At 32.1% G+C, this 17,563-nt stretch overlaps 1 protein-coding gene across 1 annotated transcript in view; it reads right to left on the reverse strand.

The window, feature by feature from the left end:
• The window catches only part of IRSp53 (Insulin receptor substrate 53 kDa), a 554,295-nt gene extending 546,114 nt beyond the window's left edge, over positions 1-8,181 (reverse strand). Inside the window, exon 1 of the mRNA XM_089638410.1 lies at positions 7,815-8,181. The gene's annotated coding sequence lies outside the window, so the exon portion shown is untranslated. The remainder of the gene's footprint in view (positions 1-7,814) is intronic.
• Between the last annotated feature and the right edge of the window lie 9,382 nt (positions 8,182-17,563).

Here is a 17,563-nt window from a genome sequence, read left to right on the forward strand (position 1 = left end):
CAGGCAAAAATTTTTTTTATGTCGAAAAGAGAACATTTTTTTCTATCCTTCCAATGTCTTTGGAAGGTAAAAAAATAAGTCATTATTGTAAGAGAAAATTATATCCACTCGAACGATCGCGCGTCAAAAAACTTTTTTCGCCGATTGCTTGCGGTTTTTTGGCGACGATTTTGAATATTTTCCGCCAACATTAAAAAAATCAAACCTCCGAATTTTAATACGGAGACATAAAACTGATTGTAGTGCTATACAGCCAATGAATTCACTAATATTTTAATAATTATTCTATATTTTTAGAATTGATAGATAAATTATTAAAAAATCTTAAACTTTATAAATGCGCGAAAATTGCGTTTTGTGATTTGAAATTGCCGCCAGTGGCAGTTTTAAATATCTTTATAGAATATTTTCTACGTTTTTATGTTCTCTATGGCCTGTTTGATAACCACAGATGCAAGAATATAATAGAAAAATAATTTTTTGTATGTTATGATCTCTTAAAAAGTTTGGTCAGAAAATGATTTTGTAAAATTTGAGTGCGTGACGTGTCAAAATTGAAATCACTGTATTATACTATATAATAAATTAACCACAAAAACTGGTATAACGTTAGGAAGATACATTAACTGTCTACAATTATTAATAAGCATAGTCGCCGTGTTGGCTTTATTTTATTCATTTGATGAATTAAACAGAGAGCCTATGCCGATGTCAAAATCATGGTGCTACTTTTTAAATAATTGTAAGTTAGAACTGGAGATTTGTAACCATGTTTTTATATATAAAATACATGTAAACAATTGGGAATTTTGAACGCGAAAGGAGTTTTGGCAAGAGTTTGTTGCTAATATATTTTTATTTTTATTTAAAATAGTTAATGCGCCTAATCATCTTCTTCCAATTATTTCCAAGTAGAAAGCTAATAATGTTTTTAGCATTTTACATTATATTGATTTGACTATTATTATTATCTTATTTTATTCATTATACAATTATTAGGAATGTTTAGACCACCAAGCTAGGTAAGTGCCCGTCTTGTGGTAGTTCATTATACATTTATATATATAGTACATAAAAAGAATATACAAAGTATGAAATATAGAAGAAATTAAAAGAAAAATCAAAAGTATGTTATTTAAAAGAAAATAAAGAGTAAAGAGTTTAAAAGAATATAAGAAGTGTATAGTTAAAAATATATTTATACAAATTCAATATCGCGAAATCAATGTAAGTACTAATAATAAAAAAAAATAACTGTTGAAATTGAATATGTTTCGAGTTAGTGTTTATGTGAAATACATTAAAATAATTTGAGAGAATATATCAAAAGATTGAAATATAGAGGAATTTAAAAATAATAAAAAAGTATAGAATATAAAACATAGTTAGAATTAAAAATAATAAGAAATATTAATTTTCATTTTAGAAGTTATTAATTATTATTTGGGTTGTATACTGGAGTTAGTAGTTTTTTGTATATTGAAAATGAGATTTTGTAGGTTATCCTACTTCATTTCAGAGATCCCCTAATTTCTACATTTTTATCTGTTTTGCCTGTCGATTTGTTCTAATTGACCTTCATTTACGTATTCATTTTCAAATTTGGCTTCAAGGTCTCTGTTCATTTTTTCGAGTTTTTTTTTATTTGTGTCCTCTTGTTGGTAGACGCGGAGTAGAATCTCCTCACACTGTTTGGTCTTGGTCTCCACAGTAGTAGTTTTGATAGCAGTTCGTATCCAAGGGTGTACTACCGCTGCCTTTAACAGTAGGCACGACACATAAGCATTGCTTGACTTAACCTGGGTGCGCCGCTCCTTACTGAAGTGACGGTAGGAGCTCTCATCTACTCCGCCGCAGTGCAGACAATAAGTCCCTTTGCACAGCGTGCCCACAAAAAGAGACTCTGCGGAAATAGTAGGTTCAGAACATGCTTGGCAGGCGATATTCATAAGTGAGGTGAGCTGATTGGTATATCTATGGTAGAGTAGTAACTTCCTTCTGTTTGTTTACACTCTGATGACACTTGTTTTATTTTATTAAGTAGTTGCTATTTAAATTATATAGAACCCATGCAGATATATAGTACTATATTAAAATTAGTCTTCATGTTATTACTAAAATTAATCATTATTATTATATTGCCTTCTTGTAAATATATTCCGTGCATTTTCAATACAGTATTATTTACTAACTATCTGTATTTACCAAAGTATTTACTAACATAATGTCCCCATATATTATAAGTTGCACTTTACATTGTAACATATTGTAAGTTGCATTGTACTTAATTCAATTACCAACAACATAGCAGATTCTTTACATAAAAAATATTGATATCTGTTGATTTGCTAGATAGACGGTGTTTCTTTATAATTAATAAAATCCTTTCAGGTGCAATCTATACTAACTGACGCAGCCGATTAACATAGGACCATTCGACACGTAGGCAATAGATTTTTTAAATTACCTGTTAAAGACAAATTTTTGACATTTGAAAATATTGTGTCAATTTCACCCGAAAAGGGAAAAATGGAGCAGACGAGCAGTGGCGGCTCGTTACTTTTGGATTACTAGAGTGCTAATATTACAAAAATACCGTTATTGATGTTGTAGCTGAAAAAGATTTTTTTTGTTTTTTTTTCGAAAGATTTTCAGGAATTGCGAAATTCTTCTAAACTGAAATTTACTTAAACTCTTCATAGAAAAAATCGATTTTTAGAAAAAAAATATATTTCAGCTAAACAACATCAGAAATGCCATTGTTGTCAACAATGGCATAGCATACTCGGAAACAATATAACCATGATGTTGTGTTTTCCATATATATATTATGAACCGTTAATAAAAATAATCTGCGATTACATAATTCACGTAATAAATTTCTTTACAGATTGAACATGTACAAGTACAATGACACCTTAAATAGGAAACAGCACGAGGCGTTTTTTTGCGAACACAAGATTGCAAATAATAATAATGTTTCATCTCTCCAATGACGAAGTGTTACGAAACCAAATTGAAAACGTGATCACCCCGATCTGATGCGGCGAGCGGGCGACCGAACTACTTAGCTTCGTATTCCAAGGAATGAGACTTGATATAACACTTTTATATTAAGTTCATTTATTTGCATGCAATGATAGGAACGCTTTTTGGGAAAAAAGTCGCTTACAAAAAAAATTTCGAAGTGACGCGAAAAAATGTCAAGTGCCGAAACCCTCCCAGAAATAAACGTTTTTTGAGAAACCTATCTTTCCATAAAACATAGGTATATAAAAAATTGCGTCTGCAAAGACTGAGATGACAAATCTACCGTTTTCTTCCGAGATTGACGGAATTTAGCACACTTGTTCAAAACCGGAGAGTGGTGACTACATGAGATTTTGAAAACTACCAACATCCCTTAAAGCAATATTTTGATAGTGCTTGAGGAAATTTTGCACATACGAGGTTCAAAATAAGAGGAAAATTACTGTTTACACCTGATTTTGCAAAACTACGTGTAAAGCCCGGGCAACACCGGGGCCTTAAATAAATAAATATGTGTAACTAAACTTATTTACCAAAATATCACTGAACTTCTTGAACCTTGTCGATGTTTGTGTAAAGTATTAACGAATGATAATATTATTAGTGGTAGGTAAATAGTCTAAGTATCGCTACGTGAAAGAACCCATTCAGAATCGAAAGACCATCATTCATTGTCGCTTGCAATGGCTTAAACCTATTTGGTGACCACGTCTAAACAACCAGGTACCTACTTCTTAACCTTCCTCTACTACATTTCCTTCCCCTCTACACTCTTTTCAACCTCACAACACATTTCAATTGGCAATACCACAATCCCACTGGCTCCAGTTGGCATTCTTATGTATCGTGATATTCTCAAAAATTAAATAAATTTCAGAAAGGTAAATAAATTTTCGTAAATATTTACATACTTTTGACCTACCGACATAAAAAAACATTTTTTGGTCAATATCACCAAATTAGAAACAATTAAATAAACAAAAAATCAACCAAAAAAATATTATAGTAAAATACATAATCCCACTTTTCTGCGCAGCTCTAGGAACGAAGTATTTTTTTATATAATGCAGCACTTCGAGTTCATCGGACTATTTACTCACGGCGCCGAACACTTTCGATGGAGATTACATTTCATGTGTATGTGTAGTAGAATGCACATGCGTATTTGTAGGTAGCATGTTTTAGTACATTCGGGTATATGAAATAGACTCGTTTAAAATTGTTATAAAATCTTTTAAAAAATATTCAGTTATAGCAGTGATCTAGATGTAGAAATCTCACAACGTTTCACCTATCATGTGAAATATTACGTACATAAAAAACATCAATTAATCACATGTTCGAATAAAGAACCTCACAAAAGTGCAATAAAAGATCACTTAACCTAAAAATCCGAATAGAAGAGAGGTAATGTTGGGTTGTACGTAGTTCTCTGGATTTTAATGTTTCATTTATTTTCACGGCCAATTTTCCAAAAAATTGAGTGGCTTACATAAAAACTTACCTTTTTAACTGTCATACCCTTAAATTAAATATACCATTCCTGAGAGAATGTCCAGTTATATCCAATTTTCCAATTCGTCTATCCTGTATCTAAATTTCGCTAATAAACAATTAGTTAATGTTAATTAAGTGTTAATCTCAAGTGTCCTACCAGGTAAGTATTATACTGTATATTATCTCCATATATATTTAGTAATAACATAGATCATTGTAGAAATGTATTATATATTTGTACAGCGCCCTTGAGGTGATTTTGCACGTAAACGGCGCTATACAAATCATCCAAATATTATTATTATAAAACAGTCGAAGCATAAGCAACTGAAACTTTTCCTCAGTAGACTTTTAGAAAGATTACTCCAATTTCAATATTTTGCATTTAGAGTAATTTTGTGATACAACCCGTCCTTAGTATTTTTGCCATTATTAAACGAATATCTATCGAAAACAACATACATGCGATTCTTACTTTGGATTAGTGATTTTGTACATGGTGAATGTCTTTTCGCAAATTGATACAAATAAATCATTGCGATGCCATACACCGCTGTGCAAAGGATATCCTGCATCAACAACACTGATTTCGTTATCTTCAAGATTTACGCCTTCTAGAAGTTCTGCGAAAACACAATGAGATGACGATTTTGTGCATTCCTTCTTCAAAGAAAATCGACAAACGAAATGGTGTAAGCTCGAATTCAAGGTAATCCTTTAATTTGTCCTCGTATTCGTCTTCGCAATGTAAATTCTCTGTAAAAACATTTAATTAGCGGGTTGATGGAAAAATTTTTCTTTACCGACTTTGATGCTGCTGTTGACTGTACCCATTTCTCTGAATAAATTACAGTTTATTTTTGCATCCCTAACACCATAAGTACTTGTATAAAGAAGTGAATCCATTTTTGGGAAAAGAGGATGTTGATAAAACCTATTCAAAAGTTTTTTAAGTCTTAATCGTCTCGAGTGATACGAGAAGTCCTCTTTTCGACATTTTCTCAAAGGTTGCTGCATACTTACATCTCATAAGGAAAACCCCCAGCAACGAATTTATTTAAAAATCTTTGCACCCATGGTCACATAAATAATCTGCTTACCAATCAATGTTACAACATAGGCGCACTAAAATCCCACTCAACAATGAAGCATACGATCAGGAAAAAAACAAAATTTTAAAGATTGCTAAAAATAATGGTTTCAAGGGAGGAGACAGAAAAAATAATCAATCTAAATGTTTGTTGATATAGACTCCAAAACCACTGGACCCATTTCACTGAAAATATCAGAGTTTGTTCGTATTAGCACAAGGAGTGTTAGAGAGTAATTTGAATGGAAGAAGAAGTCGGGGACGCCCGACGAAGACTTAAAGTATTTTCTCTTTACTGGAATGAGATACGTAGTGGAATTAAATTCGATATAAAGTAGTTTTTAACAGTGACAACACGACAACCCTCATGTGCTGGTATTGGATTGTCCATAAAATTTCCATATTCAAGTTTAAAGTGATTGATTAAAAGGCCATATCCATGACTATGAAAACCAAAAACTAATTACTAAATACATTGAAATAATTTTATGGTTAATGTATTTAAATTAAGGTGTAGATTGGTTCGAACAATAAGGAAAATCATAAAAATATTGAAATTGGTAGAAAATAATAAACAGATTGCAGATAATGCCCGACCAAATTGAAAATAATATAATGATATGGATTCAGAATGCAAGGCCACACGCTACAGAGAATGCCGACTGCATAATACAGAAGATCAAAACTCACAGAATGAGATAGTCCACTAATATAGAGTTTTGTAATCTCGTGTAGGCCAGTTGATCTTATTTATGGTAAAATAAGTCAAGGTCATACCATAAAATTGGATCGGAATCGGTTTAAAATAACTTTTTTAACCACCATAAAGCAGATAATCTACTAGTTTGTCTAGGCGAAATCTCTCTTTAATTTCTGATAAACTGCTTTTTTCATATAGCTATTTAATGCAGTAATTTCCATCGAGATCTGAAGAACTTTGAATTTTTCGTTTTGGAATAAAAATGCTGGATACTTTCAAAATCACCACTATTCAATATTCAATAAGAATATTTTCTAGGTACAAAATTAAAAATATACAATAGGTAAATCGCTTGTCTGGATTGGAAAAGATTATTTATCATTTTCTTAATACAAGTTTTATTAAATAGCAAGTTTTCATCAGATAAGTTCCAATTCAGTATCGCCCTGGTGTAAGACTACTATTCAGAATTGAAACGTATAATCCCAGTTGTCCTAAATTATGATCTCTAGTTTGTTCTGAATTATGATCCCAAGATATATATGTAACGCTTTTAGTATGGGTTGTTTTAGTTTGGCACATTGAGGAAATTTGTTTATCACATTCATGTAATTTCGTTCACTTGTTTTTCGAGAATTTTAGAAATTTAGTTTTATCCACGTTTAATGTTTTAAGTTTGCTTTTAACCAGTTTTCAAGTTTAGCCAGGCCATGCTCTGCCTCTGTATAGGTGCTTGTTTAATATTGTTAATTAAATATAACAACAGTGTTATCCGCAAAGCTCATTATGTCTCCTTTGATGAGAAGATTCATAAACTCATTTATATAAATGAGAAATAGTATTGGTCCTACTACGCTTCCTTGGGGGACACCATACATAAAAGAAAGAGTTTTGCAACTTTTTTACCAAACTGTTCTCTTCCAGATAAGTCATCATATTTTTGTTTAGGTTTAAAAGTAGGATTTCATGGTCAATTGTTTCATAAGTTTTTTGAAGATCAGTAAATAAACCAAAGCATTTTTTACGTTCATCCAGTTTTTTTATAAATTGCATAATCAGTACCCAGGTTTTCCCTAAACCCGTATTGCTTCAATATTTTAATGATTATATTTTATTATTATCCAAAAATTTAATTATTTCACTTTCTTCAATATTTTTGATAGTATAGTTAATAGTTAGTTGTAGTTAGTCGATAATTTGATATATCATTTTTGAAACTATTTTAATATATTAGTATGATCGTAGGAATTTTAAGATTATAGAAAGCACACGAACAACACATATTGCGATTTGTATTTAATGCATCACAGTTATTTTTTTTTATAGTTTAGAACAGTCTTCAAAACTAACAAATATATGTTTTAAATATGAGACTTATATTGCTGGCAGAATAAAATAACACAAATTACTATGTTTTGGGAAAAAGAATAATAGCCCCATTCTTATGAGTATTTTAAATTCAAATAAACAAAATAAAATAGACAGGTAGGTACTTACGTCAGAAAAAATATCCAACAAGAATCCTGCTATGTTGAATACCAAGTTCTAGAATAGCCACAAATTCACTGAATTATTCATGAAAACACAGTACCTATATTATACACAAAACACTCATCTAGTCAAACTTATATCTTCAAATACAATACATCGTGTTATAACCACTTAAAACTATGTTTTCGAAAGTGAAATGTCAGAATTTAAAATTACCGCAAATCGATTTAAATACTATTTGAAACTGCTTAGACTGTTTCGGAAAAAAGATTGGAATTCTTTTTATGAATGGTAAAAAAGTTTTCGGTGATTTTTTAAATTTCAACTCGGAAGTGTACCACAACGGAAAGCGGCGTACGTCCTCCCTCCACAAGCGCTAACGGGCAACTGAATTTACGAACAACTTTCTAAAAGTCGGAACCTACCTACTCTGGGTAGCGGGTCTACCTTATCCACGGAACGCCTAGGGCGCTTGGCTGCATTATGTTGTCGCTGTATTGTGTATAGCGATGGAATATATTTTGCACATTTCGTTATCTTTGCACAAAGCGTTGTCTATGATCAATAACTAACAACACTATACTGATAATTTTGAATACTTAAGTAGACCGGAGACGGTCAAAATCAATTATTGTCAATGTTCTTACGTCGCGTCGTTGATAATGTGCATCGAAGTGCGACTGACGGAACTTTAAGCGACCCACCCACCCACTTTCGCCCCAGTAACTTTTCGGACATCTGCGGAAACATAACCTGGTTTTCCATAACTCTAGACTTCTAGACAATCGTGATATAATGCAGTTTCTAAATGAAACCTGTGAAACTGAATTCTAAAGGGCTTCGTTGATAATGCAATTGGACGAACGATTTTCAATCACACAGCGAAACGATAATACCTCTATTTGTGGGATCTATGCGTTCAATCAAAGCACTCATCATTCCCCCTGTCAATTGCCTCCGTAAACGATCAATTAGTAATAAGGAAGTTGAGTGAAAAATATTTTGACTTCTTTGAAATATGTTCATGTAGATCAAAAAATATCGATTCTAAATATATAAATATATTTCTATATTATTATTCTTAGAATTAATTAAACGTTCTTGAAAAAGCTTTAAATAGCAATAAACTGAATACGCTTCACTATTGGTCAAAAGAATTCTGACGTCACATGTGTCGTGACTTGTACGTACAACGGATCACCTATGGTGCATCTCTTTCTATTACATGAGAGATGGTCGGTTTAGATGAGAGAGGTGTATACTAAGGTGGAGTGAATTTTTTTTTTTGAGAATTTCAAAATCGGCATAGTTGGGAAAGATGCTCCATATATTAACAATTACAACAAAAATAATAAGAAAAATATATTCACAATACCTGGACATCGCCAAAGCTTTATATTTTATCATTTTCACGATTTTACCCAAGTATTTATAGCTCATATACGCGAAATAAAACACACATAAAATTTGTATTTTACCATTTATTTTACAGATAATACATTCTTAGATTGTTAGAATGGAACAAATAGTGGAAATAAAAAATGTGCATATATTATTTACCGCATTGAAAAACTTGAAAATTACAAAAGTTACTATGAACGGTACTGCATTTTGGTGTTAAACATAGGCATAAGGTGTCGTGACTCTAACCTTGTTTTTATTAATCCATCTCGCCTCAAGGGTCCACAAACAACGGCTGAGGCTTCTGTTACAATTTCCACACATCTCTCTGTAGCTTGAGTGTGGCAAGGAAAATTCTTTATCATTGGTAGTATGACATCCTCAATTATCGTGTGATCGGTAATGGCTTGTAAAATTGTCTCGTCACTTACAAATTTGGTTAGTGGTGGCTTGGTTATATTTTCCCACTTTATAACATCAATATAATCATCTGCTGAAAAATCAAAAACAGGCACTTTGAAGGTACGAATAAAGTCTGATTGAATTTTCATTTGCCGAGCTTTCAATATTCTTCTCAACGCCAACTCTCTTACGTATTTTCGGTTGTCGTTTAACATGGCTAACAATATATTTTTGTGATGCCCAAAAAAGCCATTACGCTGGATTACTGGATCAATAATATTTTTTAAATCACTGGGAAAATACCGTGAAAGCACTATTGTTTCGTGCAAATGCCTTGCACCGGAAATACATAATGGTTTGGTCTTAATATTGAACCATATAGGTGCGTAAACTGTTAATACAAATGTCGTTAAAGTTACCATATTTTTTTATGGTTTTAGGGTAGAAATGTAAAGCCGAAGAATCCGATTCGCTGTAGTGAGCCACCTGGATTGTACAATTTTAACGGGATTTGTTTTTGATAAATTTTCATTGCAGAATCCGGAGTCAATAGTTTTACACATTTTCAGTAGATACAGCTGATCTGTACTTAAATCCTGTGTATTTGTCATACTTGGTAATGAACATTGAAAGATTTTAAATTTCACGACATGAAGTTGTTCACACTTATTTAAAGATTTACCAATAATTCCAGTGAAACTTTGCGGTCCAGTCGTGGTTCCGTCGATGTTCTCAAAGAGATGTCGCAAAATGAGTTCGTTTGCATGTAATTGACAGACAATCCACTGAAAAGGCCGTTTGAGATGTGATTCAAGGCGCCGAATAACACCTCATTTGTACCCCGTATTAACTGCAGTTCCGTCGCATCCAATTGCAACATTTTTTTCCAAAGCAATATCTTTCGAAGACAGTAATGAAATAATTGCATTACTTATTGCTTCAGATTTTCCGGTTTTTAATGAAATGTGTCCCATGTACTCGCTACCTGGTTATTTTATAAACTAACGTGTTCTTTAGTTATTATTTTTGGCCGGTTGTCCTCCATGCTTAAAGTTTTGTCCTTCCGTCCGTCGAAGTATAAACCAAATTGATTGGTATCGATTATATTAACGGCTTACTAGTAAGGGCAGTTCTTTTCTTCATTCGAGCTCGACGAATTTTACTCCTATCCACAACGCGAGATGTATCGTTCTGTGAAATTATGCCAACATCTTGTAATACAGCGGAAACAATTGCAGCTCCTGCTCGATCTGAAATACAATATCTGTCTAATGTTCTGGCCACAACAGGAAAGTCTTTCGCCTCATGGTGAGAATTATTTGGTTGTGTTTCACATTGCATTATTTCTTAAGGAATTGAAGACGAAGCACATTTTTTGAGAGTCTAAAGTTTAAACTACAAGAAGGAATAGCGTCAGTACCCCGATCTACTAGATGATTTCTAGCGGATCGGAAACTTCGCCAAGATGATACGCGATACACTTCACTCTGTTTGATACGCGTTTGGGGTAGAAGGATTCGTTGCTGTGTGGGAATAGTTTAACTGTTCCTACAATCCTTCTTTATAATTATACTATAAAATAATAATGTAATTATATCATAGGTAATAAATAAACACTCAATTTTTTTTACATAATTATAAGCATTTCTAAGAATCGGGAGAACATTAGTGGTGTTTTTAGTGTTTTTATCAAAAATTCAAAGTGGTGGCGATGTCGTAATTATAAATAAATATTTTTTATATTTTTTATTTAAGAAAAATACATAAAGGAGCACCAATCCCGCGTATGCCGAATTCTATATTACGAAAAAAATAATTCTCCATACTAGACCGCTCCACCTTAGTGTATACGCCAAACGTTTATTTGGGCCCAATCACAATCCCAGTACCTATATCAAATTATTAATTGTGTTCATTTGTACGTTACGATAAATATAATACATTTTTTACAGTATAATAATCATTGCGTATCTACCCATCTGACATTTCGCCATAACCACTAGTTTTGTGCAGGTATATTTATTGATTTCGCATGACATGATAATTATTCTCTACTCATTATAATATATATTATAATGTAGTGATGGCTTTTAAATATTTCATCTTTTGTTTACCATATAATAAGGCACTACTGAAAACCAGCTGCATTCCCGGAGAAACCCCTTTGTCAATAGGATCTATGTGAAAAAAATAGCTCCCATCTATTGTCAAATATTTATGTAGGTATTTGTTGTTATTATTATATAAAATGGATTTCTGAAGATACATATTCGTATAGTGCTTTATAATAATATGTTGTTTATTGCATCGCTTAGAAGTTTTAATTATTATACATGTCACAGTACATGTGATTACACTTCAGGACTCCGCGCAGAAAAGTCTCACAGTGAACTGGGCTGTAAACCGTTATTTTACTTTGGTCTTACTTTTCTGCGCGGCGGTCAACAAATAGCGTCTTCAATACCGTGCGGGCGGGAGAAGCAAATATTCTAACTTAAAATATTAATTTAACTATGAAATCTTAATCAATTTTCTTTTTTTTTTAATAACATCAATTCTAATAGACGGTTAAATATTATATATATAATTTATCATGTTATATATAATTTAATTATTTACCAGTATATATAATTAATGATGATCGTCAATAATTATAGAAGCATAAATGAGGATCAACATTAATACACGGTAACAATTAAAAAGAAGTACGTTGTCATGGGATAAAATCACTTTTTACTAACCGCTTATTTATTTAACCAGTTTCGCTCATACCCAAGCTTCATAAAATATTAATAATTGGATAATTTGAGAAGCGTTGTTTAGTATTAATAAATAATAACCAACAAAGCAGTACGCAGATCAGTTTTAAAACATAAAAGCATGTTAGAAAACAAAAGACTTTTTTTTTTTGCTAGAGGTTTAAATGATTAATCTGTATTACAATATTAAATTTTGTTTTGGCTTTGTAATAAGGTAAGTAGGACATTACCACTTTTTAATATTTGTGTGTTCTTCTATTTTAAATGGTTCGACTATAAATACTGCTAATTAGAGAATAAAAAGATTATAAAAATTATTAATTTATAAGTTTTACTATGTTTCTAGTTCGATAAAATGTGAATTGACTTTTTCACTAAAACAATTATGCTGTGTTGTGATATTATCACAAATTCTATTAAAATATTTATAATAAGTAGGTATATTTATAAAGGATGTATTTATGACTACATTCTGATAAATAATACAAGATTTAATAATTGATGTTCGTTAAAAATATTTTTGATGAAGTCATTAATTTTGTTTTATTTAAATTCCTCGTCTATCAAATAACAAGGCAATACCTTTCATATCATAGACAGGCTATAACCACTGTAAGTAAGCAGTAGCTATAGACAGGCAGTAGCTATAGACAGGCAGTAGCTATAGACAAGCATAATAAAATCTCTTCTAAAAAGGGGCGGCACCAGGATATGATAATGTAACAACGGAGATCTTAAGATCTTCATACAAAACTTAAATTTGTATTTGAGGCCAAATATCCAATCCAACTGAATTTTTTTTCTTAATCAAAGAATGTAGAAAATATCTAGTAGGGTTATGTGCTATTTTATTTACTATCGATTTAAATTATAAAATATGGGCTATAAAAGAAATAATTTCTTCACGATTTTAGGGGAAAGTTTGGCAATTATTTGTGCTTTAATGACAATTATAAAAATAATATTTTATTTTTACTATGCAAATATAATGAAATATCAAATATAATTATTAAACTCTTTTGTTATGAATATTGTCTGAAAAAGACCGCGTAACCGTTCCCTTTAACACAAAATTGTAAATTAATATCATAACCAATAACATTAAAAAAAAGTATGGAAAGCGGAATATTTCCAAATAATTACAAAAAAATCGTAGTCAAGCCATATTTAAAACGGGAAATCCTCAACAAACCACTAACCATCGTCCCATAAGCCTGATACCAAACGTAGCTGAAATTTATGAAAAGTAATAAAAAAGAACTTGTTTATTATCTTAGAGCAGATAAATTATCTCACTCTGAGACAAAATGGTTTTCGAGAAAAACTGAGAGCGCAAAAAAAATTCTTGTTAATGATATGTGCTTTTATAAACATGTTCTGTTATTTCTAAAATTTCTAAATTATTAATTTCCGATGATTTATATCCCTTGTGAAGTATTTTAAGACCTGAAAAAAAATAGCATGTAACCATAAAACAATATATTCATAAGACAAATAACATTTAATAACGGTTATTCTAATAAATTGATAGTTGAAATACTAAATAAAAAAAATTAAACATATTCTCTTCAAACGGTATTTTTACCCTATATCTTAAGATATAAATAAACAATCAGAATTAAAGCATCGCAAATAAATAATTTTTATATTTTAGAAATAAGAAAACATGTCAATATACAAACAAATATAATTAAATAAGCAAAAAAAATATATAAATCATAATGAAAAATGCCATTGCAAAGTTTAAATAAACTTCCAGAAGAAATCTTCTTATGAAACGCTTAATGGTCAAGTGATTTTGCATATTTAAATATTCGCGCCAGTTATTTGGTTCGTTCTTACACCGCCAGAGGTGCGCTCTGTCGGCCAGCTATTGCCGCGGTGCGTATCGGCCATATTGAATGAACGCGTGCTTTTTTCGTCAAACGTAATCACGTAATTGTGGATAATTTTCACTGTAATGTAATTAATCCAATGGATTATGAAATTTCTAAAACATATTTTCTTCGATATTATCCAAAAATTGTATGAGCAGAAACGATATTTTTGAAGAAAAATCGTACTACATGTGGCGATTCTTTTTCAGTATGAAATCGTGTCTTAATTTTTAATGTCATATTTTTTTGATCCAGTCGCCTGCAAACCGAAATGAACCTTACAGTTGCTTAAAATGAGGGGCAGATTGGTATTTTTTGCCTGCAGACCCCCTATGTAGAATTTATCAGAATCACACAATTTTTAATTTGACCAATCAGAGGGCCTACATCGTCCAGACGCTGGGACAATAATACTATCAGATTCTACAAATTTTCTGTTCTTGATTACACTTAATGTTTATTATTTGCATCTAATGTTTACTTTTCTATCTCTTATTGCAGGTTATTTTGAATATTTCGTAACAGACTGAATCTGCTTATAATTTTCTTAAAATTTTCTTTATTTTTATACACTGCTTTGTATCTTGTTCATTTTTTTCTACTATAGAGTGACCTGCTTGCTGGTAGTAGCACAAAACTGATATTTTTCTTGTGTCAGTCCGGCGTACCTCAAATCTGGGGTGACAGAAGACCTCGTCCGTGCATATCAAACTTCAAGATCAAATCACGATGAGGAATCTGTGTCATCGTCTGCTCGCAGCGCCTCCCCTGAGGTCAGGAACTGGACTGAGGATGGGCCGAACGTGGATTGGCGACCTTCCGCCCTGCCTCCATGTATTCCGACGCTTTCTCCTCGTGGTTTTCAGGATATTCCCAACCCCAACTCACACTTATTGTCAAGGCACAACCGGTTCCCTGGCTTAGGGGCGCGGAACCTGATTTTCGTGAAGCCAATCTAACGCCAAACTTTTTCTCCCTAGGTCTGCCTGTTAGTGGGTATCGACACCTCCTTCACCACAGAAAGAGGCTCATACTTTACCATTTTCCTTTTTTGTTCTTTTTGCAGGTGGCTGTGTATTATTTTAATTTTTCTCTACCTATTATTGAGATTTTGTAAATGTGTTTTAATTATATTAACCAAGTCGAATAGAACTTATTTAAATTATTAATACGCAGCACTTGCATACTGCGAATAACATCGTATGCATGGACATTTTGGAGGTCTTGTTTTAAAATTTTAAATGTAGACTCGTTTTATCAAAAAAATTAGCGTCCTTGCGAGAGCTCTGAAGGGGTACCATCAGTATCTAAAACATGGCGGGGAAGTGGTGGGTCTCCTCCGAAATGCCGCACACACTGCTTCTCCACCTCTAGCATCTCTACAACTACAGGAGGCTCTTCAGCGACATCCACGTGCAAAAAGAGATATCTTTAAAATAAATTAACATATCAAATTGTATCTTAAGAAATTTGATTATTTAGTAACTCATATTATATAAGCTAACAAATAAATTTGTGTTTACACATATCAGGTATTTTGACTCGGCATATCCTCTCTGCCAAAGGTATTTTGTATTTAACCGCTATACATTTCGATACACAATATCAGTTGTGTACTTTTAAACATGATATAACGCCGTACAACATAAATAAACTACGTTCATCGTCATTGGGAAGCACTTTGGGCAGATCTAGTCCTTCAATTGACACTCTGCCAATCAGGACGACTATTTTTTCTTCTAACTCGGTGAGAATTATTCTCACCGAGGTGTTACCAGTTTGCAGGAGGTTTCTCAGCAATTTGGCAACCTCGGTCCTCACGTTAGATTTGAATGTGGTCCACACTTGAAACGAATATTTCATTACAGAACATGCATCAAATGCACTACACATTGTTAAACAAGCACTATTGGATTATAGTGTTGTGTGGACCAGCATTATTTAATGTATCTGTAAGGTTTTAAATGTCGTCTCGGTTTTAAAAGATTGGCTCGGCTATCATGGATCCGCCAGCAGCATTTATCGAATTGTTGTCTTGACCGCGCCACTATGTTGCGGCAAACTTAAAAAGAATTTTCCGACAATTGATGACATGTAACTATTACACACTATTCTTAGGTTTCAAGCACAAACAGATAATAATAAAATAACTGTTTCACTTTTACTTCGTTTTAGTGAAAAATATTATGATATTTGAAAAGGTAACCTAAAAATACAATCGTTTAATTATACACGGACATAATAAGTTGTTAATTACGTTTTAGTCTGGGCTGAAAAACATCTAAATGATATCATGCTTTTACTTACAACACGTAGCATTTGCTTAGCTCATTTTAAACAATTTCGTCAACTTAATTAGCAAACCAACACAAAAACGGTGACAGCATAATTCAACTTGAGTGACAGTTAGAATCGTTAGTTTGGCAGCAAACGTCACTTTAGAAGTGGTGAAAGTGTAACAAAGTCATTACTATCCAGCGAGGTAAGTACTTTTTTACAAAACGTAAATCTTCGATAAATGGCTTATTTATGTCTTTCATAAATAAAATAAGCAGTTTTTAAAATGCATTATTATAAGAAGTATTTTTTTTAAGTTTTAATTAAAAACCTTGCGTCATTTAATTATATTTCACCAATTTGTGTTTTCAAAAATCTCTTAACAATTTCGTAGATGCTCTTAACCACGCTTGTTTAGAATTTTTTACTTTGTTTCTCAAAAAAACGAACTTGTAAGGATATCAAAAGATAGAGTATATCGAGAGACTGCTAGCTTTCGCAAACGATAGTATTCGTTGACAAATGCTATCATTTAGCTTATGGCTAATAAAATGAGAATCGCCCTCCAGATCATTATTGCTAGATAATTTCCAACTTTCATCTCACCTTTCCTCCCCTCCCCTACTCCCTTCAGCCTCATAACCACAACCTATACCAATTTAAGGATGCCAAAAATCTGCCTTTTGCCCTTAATCTTAAAAATTTACTATGATTGCAAATAACTTTATTAACTCTCTAATCTCCAAAAATGTGAAAATATTATTAGTTTTAAAACGCATTTATCGATACTTAAAAATCTGTGTGCGCGTATTATCCCCACCCACCACCCTTGGTTTTAGGTGACACAATACCCTGATAACGGGAAATTGCCCCGACGTTCACATTTTAACTATTTCTGATGAGCTTATTACTAAAATCTTAAATGTTTCTAGAGGGATTTCTAGGGATACAAGTTATTTATATTTAAGATTAATAAAAACAGGACCTTACCATTAAATATATTATGTAAAAAGGTATGTACATTTGATTAAATATAAAA

This window comes from Hesperophylax consimilis, chromosome 12 (assembly GCF_061612785.1).
Source record: "Hesperophylax consimilis isolate HC1 chromosome 12, BYU_Hcon_1.0, whole genome shotgun sequence".
NCBI lineage: Eukaryota > Metazoa > Arthropoda > Insecta > Trichoptera > Limnephilidae > Hesperophylax > Hesperophylax consimilis.